This window comes from Arvicanthis niloticus, chromosome 2, assembly GCF_011762505.2.
Source record: "Arvicanthis niloticus isolate mArvNil1 chromosome 2, mArvNil1.pat.X, whole genome shotgun sequence".
Lineage (NCBI taxonomy): Eukaryota > Metazoa > Chordata > Mammalia > Rodentia > Muridae > Arvicanthis > Arvicanthis niloticus.
The window spans coordinates 140,427,326-140,439,430 of NC_047659.1; positions in this window are offsets into that span (position 1 = coordinate 140,427,326).

A 12,105-nucleotide genomic window follows, 5' to 3' on the forward strand; every position below is an offset into this window, starting at 1 on the left:
GAAAGTTAGTATGCAGTTTAAAATTATACTCTTTCTTACCAGGGGGGTATGCAATCTGCATACAGAGAAAATGAAACTAATAACACAAATAGTAGTGGTTTGGGCAGGGTTATTCAATGAAGAATTAGTGTAAGGATAAAGGCATAGAAATGGGTTAAATATACAATGCTAGTGATTGTTCGATGGCTTACAGTGCATCCAAAGCCTAGAGTACTTTAAAAATCTCTAGGAGAGCTGGCATTAGGTTACTAGGGCAACCAAGCAGTCAACAAGGGAAAACTGTCTTTAGTGAATTGGCAATATGAATGAATGAAGGCTGATAGAGATAGAATATCATCATTTTACAACACCTGATGAATCGATAGGTTTGGGGAAGAATAAACCAGGCATTTTGTTTTTCTAATTCTGAATTAGTCTCGGCAGCTTTGGGTGAGGACTAAGGGACCTGCAGAACTCACACACTTTTGTTAGAAAAGAAAATGCATTCCCAGTTAAACATTCTAAATTTCTACCTTAAATATCTCAAAAGTTGGGAGAGATGATGACTCAGCAGTAGATTTGGTGATTCAGCAGTCAAGAGTGTGTGTTGCTCTTACAGAGGACCCAGGTTCTGTTATTACCATACTCATTGAGTGTCTCACAAACACCTGAAACTCTGGTTCCAACAAGTTCTTCTGGCCTCTACATGCATACATAGAGTTTTCATAAACTCATTCAGGGTACATATGCACATAAATTTTAATACTTCTTAAATAAAACATAATGTAAAATTCCATAATCAAAGCAAGTAGGTAAAAGGAAACAGGGAGATGAATAGGGGTCAAAAGTAAAATTAGAAACTCAGCAAATATAATAAAAGAGCAGATTCTTCAGTAAAAGGAAAATAGGCAAAACCTCTGTAGAATTCTAACACAACTGAAAAAGGCAAAGCATAAACAATTCCTTGTGAGGTCATCATTCTTGAGGATGAGATGTTATCGCTGAGCCCTTAAAGCCACTTGGAAGACAGCACATTGTACTGTGTAGTACCAGAGGTCGTACAGTTAAGAAGAACTGAGCTACATTCTCAGTACCCACACGCTATGACAACCTGCTCAATATGAAATGGATAATGTAAATAGTCCTCTGTTAGTAATCAAATTTAATTCATACATGAAAACATGAGAGGACTCTCCGGGCTACCTATTGTCATTGGAGAATTCCACTCAACATTTAAAATGGGATTATCGTAAATTAGAGACATTTTCTAATTGTGTTTTATGATATAGCCTTATGACCACACCATCCCATGGCCATTCTTGTGTGTAGGAAAGGAGGAAGAGAGAAATTGGGGAGGATGGAAAATAAGGAAGGAGCCATTTCTGTAATGTCTGATGTTTGTCCACCTGTGGGTCAGAGGTTAACCTTAAATGACCTACCTCAGATGCCTTCGGTCTTGCTATCTTGAGACAGGGTTTCTCACTTACTTGGTATTTGTCCACTAAGACAGGCTGGTTCAACAGAGAGTTCTACCTTTCTTCATCTCTTCATCTTGGAAATTACAAGGATAATCACTATGTCTGGTGTTTAATGAGTGCTCAGAATGGAACTGGGGTCCTCATGAATGCACAGCAGTCTCTCTGCTTAGGGAGTTCTCTCTCTGTTCCCGATGTTTCTTCTTGAATTGTGCCTCTCTGAGAAGTTTTTAATTCTCCTGAATGAGTCCTTAGATGCTTTTTCTCAAACATGCCTTTAACATGGACCTTTCAAGCTCAGGAAAAAAAAAACATTCAAAGAAACTACAAGACTTAAAAGAAACAAAATTCAATTAGAAATGGGCAAAAGACACGAACAGAGCACATATTTCTTATTCAGAAAAAAAAAAAAAAAGCTTTGGAAAGATGTTCAACATAATTAGCCCTTAAGGAAATACAAGCTGAGTCCACAATGATGCGATGTCATTACAAACTACAATTAGGATGTTCAAAATAAAAATAAAACTTACAAATCACCAAAACCTTGCCCATCAGATGTGCTAATTATTTTCTGTTTTCATATCTTGGGCTTAGAGTTACAGAGCCCCAGAGACAATGCTCCCTGAACCACCAGGTCTGTGTGGTTGTGCTGAGAGACTCATTTATAGATGGCATGTGACCATGGTCAGATGAAACATCTGCTCACAGAGAGAAGTATCTATGAATATGTGTGTGTGCTCTGATGACTGGGGAAAGTGTGCACGGTGCTGGAGCCATGCCCTTTGCTCCCTCCCCAGATGTGACACCTGCACAATCTTAGTGATGCTTGCCATCAATGGCATTGGCTCCTGTCAGTCACGTAATTGAGTTCCTTGTTTATGAATAGACTTAAGGGTCATTAGCATCCTATGCAGTCTTCCTTCCTCTCATCCTTCCACTGCCTTATTCTGCTTTTCCTCGGGATACTGAATAGTCGGGATACAGCTTTTCTTTGGACTAGTCGGGATACAGCTTTTCTTTGGACGGACACCTTCTGTCAGTGACTGGGAACTGACTCCACGTCCAGCTTGCAAATTTTGGTAAACAGTAAGAAGACTCAAACTAACAAGCTTCCAATAAAAGTCAACTCAGAATTCACAATAAAGAAAAATATGATGCTAATCTCAATATCAAGATTAATAAGCTTTTAATTAAAGTCATAGCACCATGCTGAGTACTTAAATTTATTGGAAAATATTGACATATGTTTATCACATTGGATGATGAACAACTTTAAGGGACAATATTTGGTAGCAAGAAAAATCTCAAAAAAGTTTTTGTTAATAACGACTCACAGCTAAAACCCAATATATTGCTGACACACCATTGATCTGACCAATAAATTTATATTGCTATGTGGTTTACTTATCTCAGGAACTTATATGGGATCAGGGATGTGAAGCCAACATGTTTGTATTATATGCACTTGATAGCCAGGTTGCATGTCAATTTATGCTTTTTGTTTGAGGGTTTGCATGTAAGCAATACTTTTTTTTTTTTTTGTTTTTTGTTTTTTGTTTTTCGAGACAGGGTTTCTCTGTGTAGTCCTGGCTGTCCTGGAACTCGCTCTGTAGACCAGGCTGGCCTCGAACTCAGAAATCCGCCTGCCTCTGCCTCCCAAGTGCTGGGATTAAAAGTGTGTGCCACCACTGCCCAGCTAAGCAATACTTTCTAAATTTACTTTATAAATATAACTAGGACTTTAAAATACTCCTAATGCTAGAATCACTGTCAAGTTTTTTTCTTCCATCCAGTGGTAGTATAATCATGACAAAATTTGGAATATTTTGGTTTCAAGAAAAAAAATTGATGAGTAGAATCAGTTAACATAAAAAATTAAGTGTGCCCTTAGAAGCCAGAAGAGAGTGCCAGAAACCCTGTGTTTAGAGTTCTAGGCAGCTATAAGCTACCTGGCTGAGTGCTGGAAACTGAACCCGGATCTTCTGGAAGAGCAAGCAGCAAGTGCTCTTAACCACTGAGCCATCTCTAAAGTCCCAATTATGGACTTTTTCAAAGGCCCATTTGTCAGTTTATCTTTTCACTTAACTTTTAACTTAGTATATTGGAGACAATCAAAGGACTTCCCCAAAATAACAATTGGATTTCTTCTCAGTATAGATGATATAAAAATATAAATGGAACAGATTTTAATACAAATCTGTCTGTTCCCAAAATTCTTTACTAGGTGAAAAATGAGTCTTTATGATAACTCCAGGGTATTAATACAGGCATTATGTTCTAGGGTTTTAGGGCATTATGTTATAATTTAATTTTATTTCAAAAGACTGTAAAGGTAATAGCATATCTGATCATTATGAGATTTACTAGGAATGTGACATAAATAAATAATAAATGGAAAAGTGTCTAAGCTTAAAGTCTAAGTTTTAAATTGTGTGTAAACATGTTTAGATAAAAGCAAGGTAAAGTGAGTTCATTTTGCATGGCTGTGTGGATCCGTTATGTCATCTGAATGGAAAAAAATGGATAGAGAGCAATAACAAACATGACATTCAAAATGTGTGTGGTATTTTTAATACCCGGGAATGAGGCAAACTTATAAGACAAAGCAAACACACACATTACTCTTTGAAAATGAAAGCCTGCATTCAAACGTTATGTACAATTTTAACCCGAGTGTATTTGAAAGAAAATCACAGGAGCCGACGCTGCTCCCTGTGGCTAGCTGGTGATGAAATAATTATACTGGAACCGAGGTAGCCAAAGGTACAGAATATAAGAACAGAGGTGCGCTAAAGTTGAGGTTAAAAAAAGAGAAGTTTTGGGGTGCTTCTGGGAGACAGAGAACTCAAAGTCTCTTTACTCCCATAGCATTCAGTTTACAGGAGGGTTGCTGCTACCACTCGGCATGGAAGCATACTCAGATTTCTATGTAGCAAATCAGAGTAGAATTAAAAACCAAAGCCTGCTCAGAAGAGAAAAGAGGACACAAACCAAGCCATCAATTATCATCAAGTTTAGAAGAGCGAGGACGGGTGTGAAAATAGAGGGGGCTGGGGTAGCGTCTTGGTCTGTTTGTGCTACCATAGAAAACACCAGAAACTAGGTGGGCACACATGATAGGTGTGAGAGAATGTTGACACCTTTGTAGCCGGTAGAGGGAGATGATGGTTAAATAAGGCAGAGAAGGCATACATCTGAATGTTGGAAGGTGACCGTCGATGAAGAGAGAAACATCACAAAATGGGAACTGGGGATTTGCGGGAAGCAGGGGCACAGAATTCAAAGGGACCGGTGAAGAGATTCCAGAGAAAGGATCTACCAGGGAGGACCTGGAGGATGCTGGGAGGATGGAGATCAAGAGAAGTGAACACGGGGTGTGGCACAGAGTGCCTGGAATGTGTCAGAACAATAACAGGGGTGGGGGCGCTATACACTGAATATGGACTTGTAGGAATGGAAGTCCTTTAGAACTCTATCTGCTGTCACTGGGTCGACATTCTTTCTGAGATACCGGGAGCCATCGCAAAGAGAATGTAGGCCTGACTCGGTGGAGTATAAAGGTCACTTGATTCCGGCTCTGCTGTGAGAACACGCTGAGGACGACAGGAATAGAGCACGTGAGTGCAGTGAGACCAGATCTGCTACTGTAGCACAAGTTCCGTCCACCGAGTGCATCGGTTTCACCGTCTGACTGGTTGGACTACTCTGGTGGGTCTGTATCTGTCTGCGAAGGTAAAGCCAGCAGGATGGCTAATCAATCGAATGTGAGTGTGAAAGATGAAGCCATCAAGATGGCTTCAGCAATGACCAACGTGAGTCGTTGGTCAGTTGGACAGAGACAGTCTGAAAGGGCAGAGGAGCAGGAGGCAGCATCAGGAAGTCAAGGCCTACCTGAGCTCCCTCTGAGATGCGGCTTTCTCGTCTACATGGAGACCCTGAGTGAGAAACCGGAAATAGAAACCTGTTCACACAGACGTGTGACCCCGGCTTGTCAGAGGCACAGAAAATTCACCCCATGATATTTGCCCCTTTTGAGCTTTGTCTAGATAGATGTCTATTATGTTTCATCAGCCAAGGCTTTTGAAGAGATGTTCTGGTTGATTTTTTTTAAAGGTCATGTTTATCACAAAATGTAATATAATATGAGAACCATCATTTCCAAACCAGGCCACAGAGCTGACCACATCTGCAGCTGCTCCGAGCACCCTAGTTGTTTAGGGAAAAAAAAAAAAATCAAGCTATTCAATTCAATAACAGCTCGTGCAATTACCTATGAGATCCAATTATAGGCACAAACTGATAATTTGACCAGCTTGATGCTTGAACTTGCTCTCCATCACCGGGGCTACTTCTTCGTTTCTAAAGCTGTCAGAATGGGAGTTGATGGCAGCTTGCATACATTGTGCTCCAGGTCACAATGTCAGCATTTTTGATGTGCATTTTACTGGTAATTGAGGTAACTCTTGGCCCAGACTGTCTGAGCTCTACCTATATCGACAGGATTTGAGAAAGTGAAAAAAAAAAAAAATCCAGGCATGTGAACAGTTACAATGTGCTCATAGTCACCACTATCCAGTGAGCTGTGTGCATTTTGAATGGTTATGCCTAAATTCACATGGGGAAACTGAAGCTAAAGGGCTTTATAATTTTGCCTGTGTTAAGATAAGACTCCTGCAAAACTGTAACTCTGTCATTCGAAACTAAACATGTGACACCAATTCAAACTCTGTCCCTCCTAGAGCATTCTGTTCTAAGTCCCCTTCCTTAGATAAGCCCCTCTCTGGACCCTAAGGCTTCATTCTTGTCGTGTTCTCAGTCTTTGCCTCTGGTTCTGTGTCTGTCGCCTAACTTTCGGCTTTTATTCTTACCAGGGATTAAAAGGTGCACAGAGAAGTTGCTAAAATTTAAACTAGTAAGGCTTCTTCTGTGTCACCCGGACTTCAGATAGCTTAGCTGTTAGTTTCATGCACCGGAGAGCCAGAATGAGGTCCTGAATATTTGCCACAAATTGAGTATCCTGGCCCCTCCATTCAACACATTGTCACCTCTAGTGGCCAATGGTGAAAGACTATGCAAAGCTTCACAGTCGCTTCTTCAAAATACCTCATGTGTTTTATGGACTTTGCTACTTTTTATCTCGTCTAGAGACAAGAATTGGAAACATGATTGGAAGCCCAGAAAGTGCAGGCAGCCCCCAGTTTGTTTGAGAAGGGATTGACAACTCCTTTCCCTGTGGATTAAGTTCGAAGCCTGTGCTCTTATCTGGAAATGAGTCCTATTACCGGTGTTCGGAGGCAAGGTTTGGGGGAATTTTAAATATCCTCAGGAGAGAAGACTTTGGATTTACCAAGGTCACTTGGTATTATTTACTAAATGGTTCAGTTTTGCTCCTTTCAGGGAGAAACAAAGGATCCATCGTTCTGCCGGCTGCTCTACAGACAAAACTCGCTGTACCAGACAGAAACACACATTCTGTTCATCCAGCACCAAAGCGCAATTCTCTCATCTTGAATGTCAGAGTGACCACTGGGATTTGAATTGAGTTAATATGGAAAACAAATCCTGATGTTCTAGGCAGCTACTTCTTAGACATCCCTGTGGCCATAGTGATGCTCTTACGCATGTTTGCTGGTGCCCACATTCTAGGCAGGAGCTTCCATTCACCGTGGGAGCAAAAACATCCTTATCACCTTTTAAATTCTTTGTCACTGTTGCATAAAGTTGTACATCTACAAAAAAAAGTAACACCAGGAAAGCATTACATTTAGGAAGGCAGGCACAAGCCTTGCATGGTGGTGGGTACATTCAGGTGCATGTGCACATATGTGGGCCTGAGTGTGGAGGTCAGAGGTCAGTATCAACAATATTCTTCGATTCATTTCAGCTTTAATTTTCTGTGTCTGGGTGTCTCAATGAATCAGCCAAACAGGATTAACAGAAAGCCCATAGATCCTCTTGTCCCTGTTTGCCTGGCCCTGGGTCTACCAGCACACCACATTTTGACACATGTGCTGGGATACAAATTCAAGCTTCCATGTTTTTCAGCAAATTCTCTACTAACAGAGTCATCTCTCTAGGCACAGACATGTGCTTTGTAGTTTAATTGGTTACTCGGGAAATTCTGTTGGTGATATCCCAGACATCTGGCATTTGCTGGAGTTTCTTCATCATGAGACCCTCTTGATGGAGAAAGCAGTCCCACCTCCTATGTCAGAAATATGCATAACTGTGTGTCTCTACCGCTCTCAGACGCTCATGTGTGCCTTATGAGTTTGGCTTAAACAACTGAAGGCTCCCTTTGAGGAACGGTTGAAAAGAGGACCTTTGTGGTTGGTTGAGAGGAGACTGTAGGTCCAGTGGACCAGCAGCTGCCTGTGGCTCTGGCTCAGGTACCACTGAGTATTCATCTCTCTTCTTAAGAAGACTTCTCTGTACACTTGCCCTCACTCTGAGTCAATCAATGCTCAAGCAATAAATGCCATACACATGGATGATCAAGGGGTGCTGTGTGCAGCTCATACCTGGGAAAGGTGTGCAGTAAAGCATATGGAAGTACTTACCTTAACATCATTTTAGAGGTGATTAGAGAAATAACTCGTACTTGACTTGCAAAGGACCTGAGCTTGATCCTGAGCTTCCTGGTGCACATTTGTAGTCTCAGCATTGAGAGAAGAGAGGTCAAATCCCTGGGGCTTTTTCTCCACCCTAATCAGTGACTCTCAAGTCAGTGAGGGATCCTGTCTCAAAACCCAAGGTGGATATCCTCTGAGACATGATTCAAGACTGAGCCTCCACTTGTGTGTACACACTTATGTGCACACCTAACTAAATACAATGACCTTTTGATCTCTTTAAGTTATTCACACTATATCACTATATACAGAAAGGAGTAAAATGTATCTTATAAGATGAATTATTTGCTTATTATAGTCTCCCTTTTTAAAGCATCTCAAGACATTAACAAGTCTGCTTTTAATTGGCTTCCTATAGTCGTGGCAGATGTGAGAGCTCTGGTTACTACCTGGCAAAACCAACACTGTTTGGGATTTCACTTAAAGTTAATCATTTCTCATAGGCATTTAATACAGGGTGTATTAACCCTCACTTTTAAAGAGATAAGATGACAAACACATCAGTTACAGTAAGATTAAAGGTAGTAAAATGCATCTTAGAGAAACAGGTAAATTGGAAACAGTGAGCCTGCTTGGATGTTAAAGCCAGGCCATTCCTAGAAGGCAATCCCAGAAGCACATTCCAGGAAGGGGAAGTGCATGCTCAGAGGGGCTGGTCTCTGCCTGGGAGAAGCCCACCATGTGGCTGAGGTGAAAGTGGATGCCCTGGAGCCCTCTTGTCTTGAGGCCACATCTCTTATACTTCTGTGGTTTATGGCACAGCCGCCTTATAGGGAAAGGAATGAGGTAAAGCTGTCCTGTCCTGTCCTGTCCTGTCCTGTCCTGTCCTGTCCTGTCCTGCCTCCATCTTCTTTCTCCCTAAATGCAAAACTTCCATTCTGGCAAAGCGTATCAGTCTCTTGGAGCATTATTGGCATGGCTCAGTATCCCCAAGTCACATCAGCTGGAGGATGTCGGTAGGTGATGCCATGGCATGAGACTGTGCCTGAGCAGGGATGACTGGGAGGCATGCATGGGGGTTGGCAACAGTGACAATTTTCAATGATTATTTTCTTAGGTTGAGGCAAACACTACCTCTCATTGATGGTTGTTTATTTCCTGGCTCTGGATTTGGGATGAACTGATCTGTTTGTGCTGCCAAGTGTTGTTCTCTACTCTGAATTTCTACTGCTGGTATGCAACGCTTTGACTATCTGCATCACTCAAACCAGAAGTCACATTACACATTGTCCTAAAGTAGACCTTTGGGACATTTTTATCAAGAAGTTTAACACAGTTATCCTTCTCCCCAAAAGTATTTGTAATAAATGTGGTGGGAAGAGAGAGAAAAGCATGTCGCCAGTTCCCGGGATAACCCTCAAATTTAGTTCTAAACACTGTCAACTATATTCCTAGAGGGGCCATAAATATTTCCCTGTGATTTTCTCTGCTTTGTGATTTACTGAGGATTATTTTTTGGAATTTAAAACTGTCATTCTGCAATTATCACACACAATACAACACTTACCATCTTTACCGACCGCAAGCCACTGTGAAGTTTGCATTCTAAATGGTGCTTTACATAGATAATCTTACTAAAAGAAGGAAAAAAAAACTAGATTCCTTCCTCCCTTCCCTTCCCTTCCCTTCCCTTCCCTTCCCTTCCCTTCCCTTCCCTTCCCTTCCCTTCCCTTCCCTTCCCTTCCCTTCCCCTTCTTTCTTTCTTTCTTTTTCTTTCTTTCTTTCTTTCCTTCTCTTTCTTTCTTTCTTTCTTTCTTTCTTTCTTTCTTTCTTTCTTTCTTTCTTTCCTTCTCTTTCTTTCTCTTTCCCTCCTTGTATTAAGAGACACAAAAGAGCTGGAATCTGCTCTGGGGAAATGAACATGTTACTTTTCTGATGCGAGGCATAAGCTTAAACTTTAATGGATTCTTCAAGAAAGACCAGTTTACAGCAGAAATTCTTTTATCCTCCAGTGGTGACAGGAAAGGAGAAGCTGGGGATTTTCAACAATGAAGAAGAAATCTGGGACTTTTGAAAGAGAAAGGTGGTGTATGGTTCTAAAAATATTCCATTTGCATTTAAAACACACCCAGTCGCCTATAAAGAAAATAACATTCTGTAGATTTTAACTAATTGTACTGACATATTAGTGCTTTTAAAAGTGAATGGACAATCATAATTTGAAATAAAATAGTGAGGACTTGGCTGTAAAAATCTTGCTTGAATGTATTTGGTGTAGTGAGATGCATCAGTAGCTTCTTTTCCTTAGGTTTTAAGATGTGTAACGGCAGCTTAGTAGATTATTTTTAAAGCCATTATTTCAAAACCTGTATTGCTAATGCTGACCTTGAGCATAGCCAGTGCTTACTCCACAACTCACTCCAGTAGTTGACACACTCCTTTGTTTATACACAGGTTAATGCAACTTGAGCCAGTCAATATATCAGTCAATCAATCAAAATGCAGTATGTCAATGCTTGGCCCTATGTTGTGTGAAATCTCAGTTTGATGAGATGCTGTGAAGCAAGGAATAAGTATCTGGAGGTGTTATGCAAGCTGCCGAGGAAGAAAAGCAATCGGCAGTCCTGCCTGGATGTAATGGCTTTAAACCACAATGGCCAGTATGGAATGTTCCATCTAAGGCTGCAGTTGTGGCACACAAGTCTTGGGAGTAACCAACTGCTTTCTTATTGGACTAGAGTCTCAAAGCATAGGTGGAAATTCATGCCCAGTGCTGTAAAACAGCCCAGTACCCATAGCTGGTGAGAAAGGACAAAGGCCAGGGAGGCTAGTCCACCATTGTCACTTTCTTAAATATGCATCATGCTCAACAGTATTCCAAATACTTGTCCTCACATCTGGATCTGGCTACCCATCAAAGAAGGGTGTTTGTTTGTTTGTTTGTTTGTTTTATTTTTAAGCAGACGGAGATCATCACAAAAATCCACAATAAGTTGTAACTTAGAGAACAACTGATCTTTAGTTGTTCAACACCAGTTGGTACATCTACAAGAAAACCTTTCCACTTAAGGCTCAGGGAACATCCCAGAAGAGGGTTGGGAAGATGGTAAGAGCCAAAAGACAAGGATGAATGTCTCTTCAATAAGACAATGTCTTCTATATATGACAAAAATATATGTCCATGAAATTTCAACAATATTCATGTCTAAATGAGACTAGCACAGTGACAACAGTAGTTGACAGGTGAACATGGTTGAGGTAATCCCAAAATGCTCGGATCCTAAATGAAGAACTACAGACAATTAATGGGCATTGAGAGAGGAAAACTATTCTTCACTAGAGATGAACCCCCTAACTATCCAATTTCAATCACTCAGCTCTAGATACCCATACACACAAGTAACATTAAGTAGACTCGCAGACTTTATTTATGTATACATATACACATATACATGTGTGTGTAGATATGTGTGTGCTTATATAGAACAATAATTAAAGATAAAGATGTCATGAATTTGGTATGGGGTAGGAAATGAGTTGAAAGAAGAGCTATAGGGGTGAAATGATATGAATATAGTACCTGTGTATAAAATCTTCAATAAAAAATAAATTAAAAATGAAAATAGTGACAATAGAATAGAAGTTAAAAATGTAAAATATGTTCAGAGCTTCATTGTGACAAGCATATAGTCCACTTGCTTCTGGCAAGGTATGGGCTTTGGAGTCAGTGCGTAAGGAAGAGAAGAAGATGAGACTTTCCCCACTTGCCTGTAAGTTGCAGTGTCTTGAGACAACTTAGGGAAACTCTCAGTGTGCTGCTCACCCTTTGATCAGATGGGAAGTCCAAATACTGCAGAGATTCAATTAAAAAAAATTCTATGAAAGCTTAGCAAGGTCTGTGTTTTAGTTGAGAACTAAAAATAACTTTTGTAAGATATTAATTTCTCACCGTGACATTTATTTATTGACTCAAAAGATATATATGTTTGATATTGTGTCAGATATTAGAAACACAAGCACATATACCTCCATGGATCAACCAAAATAAAGAGAAATAAAAATATTGGTAATAAGACAAA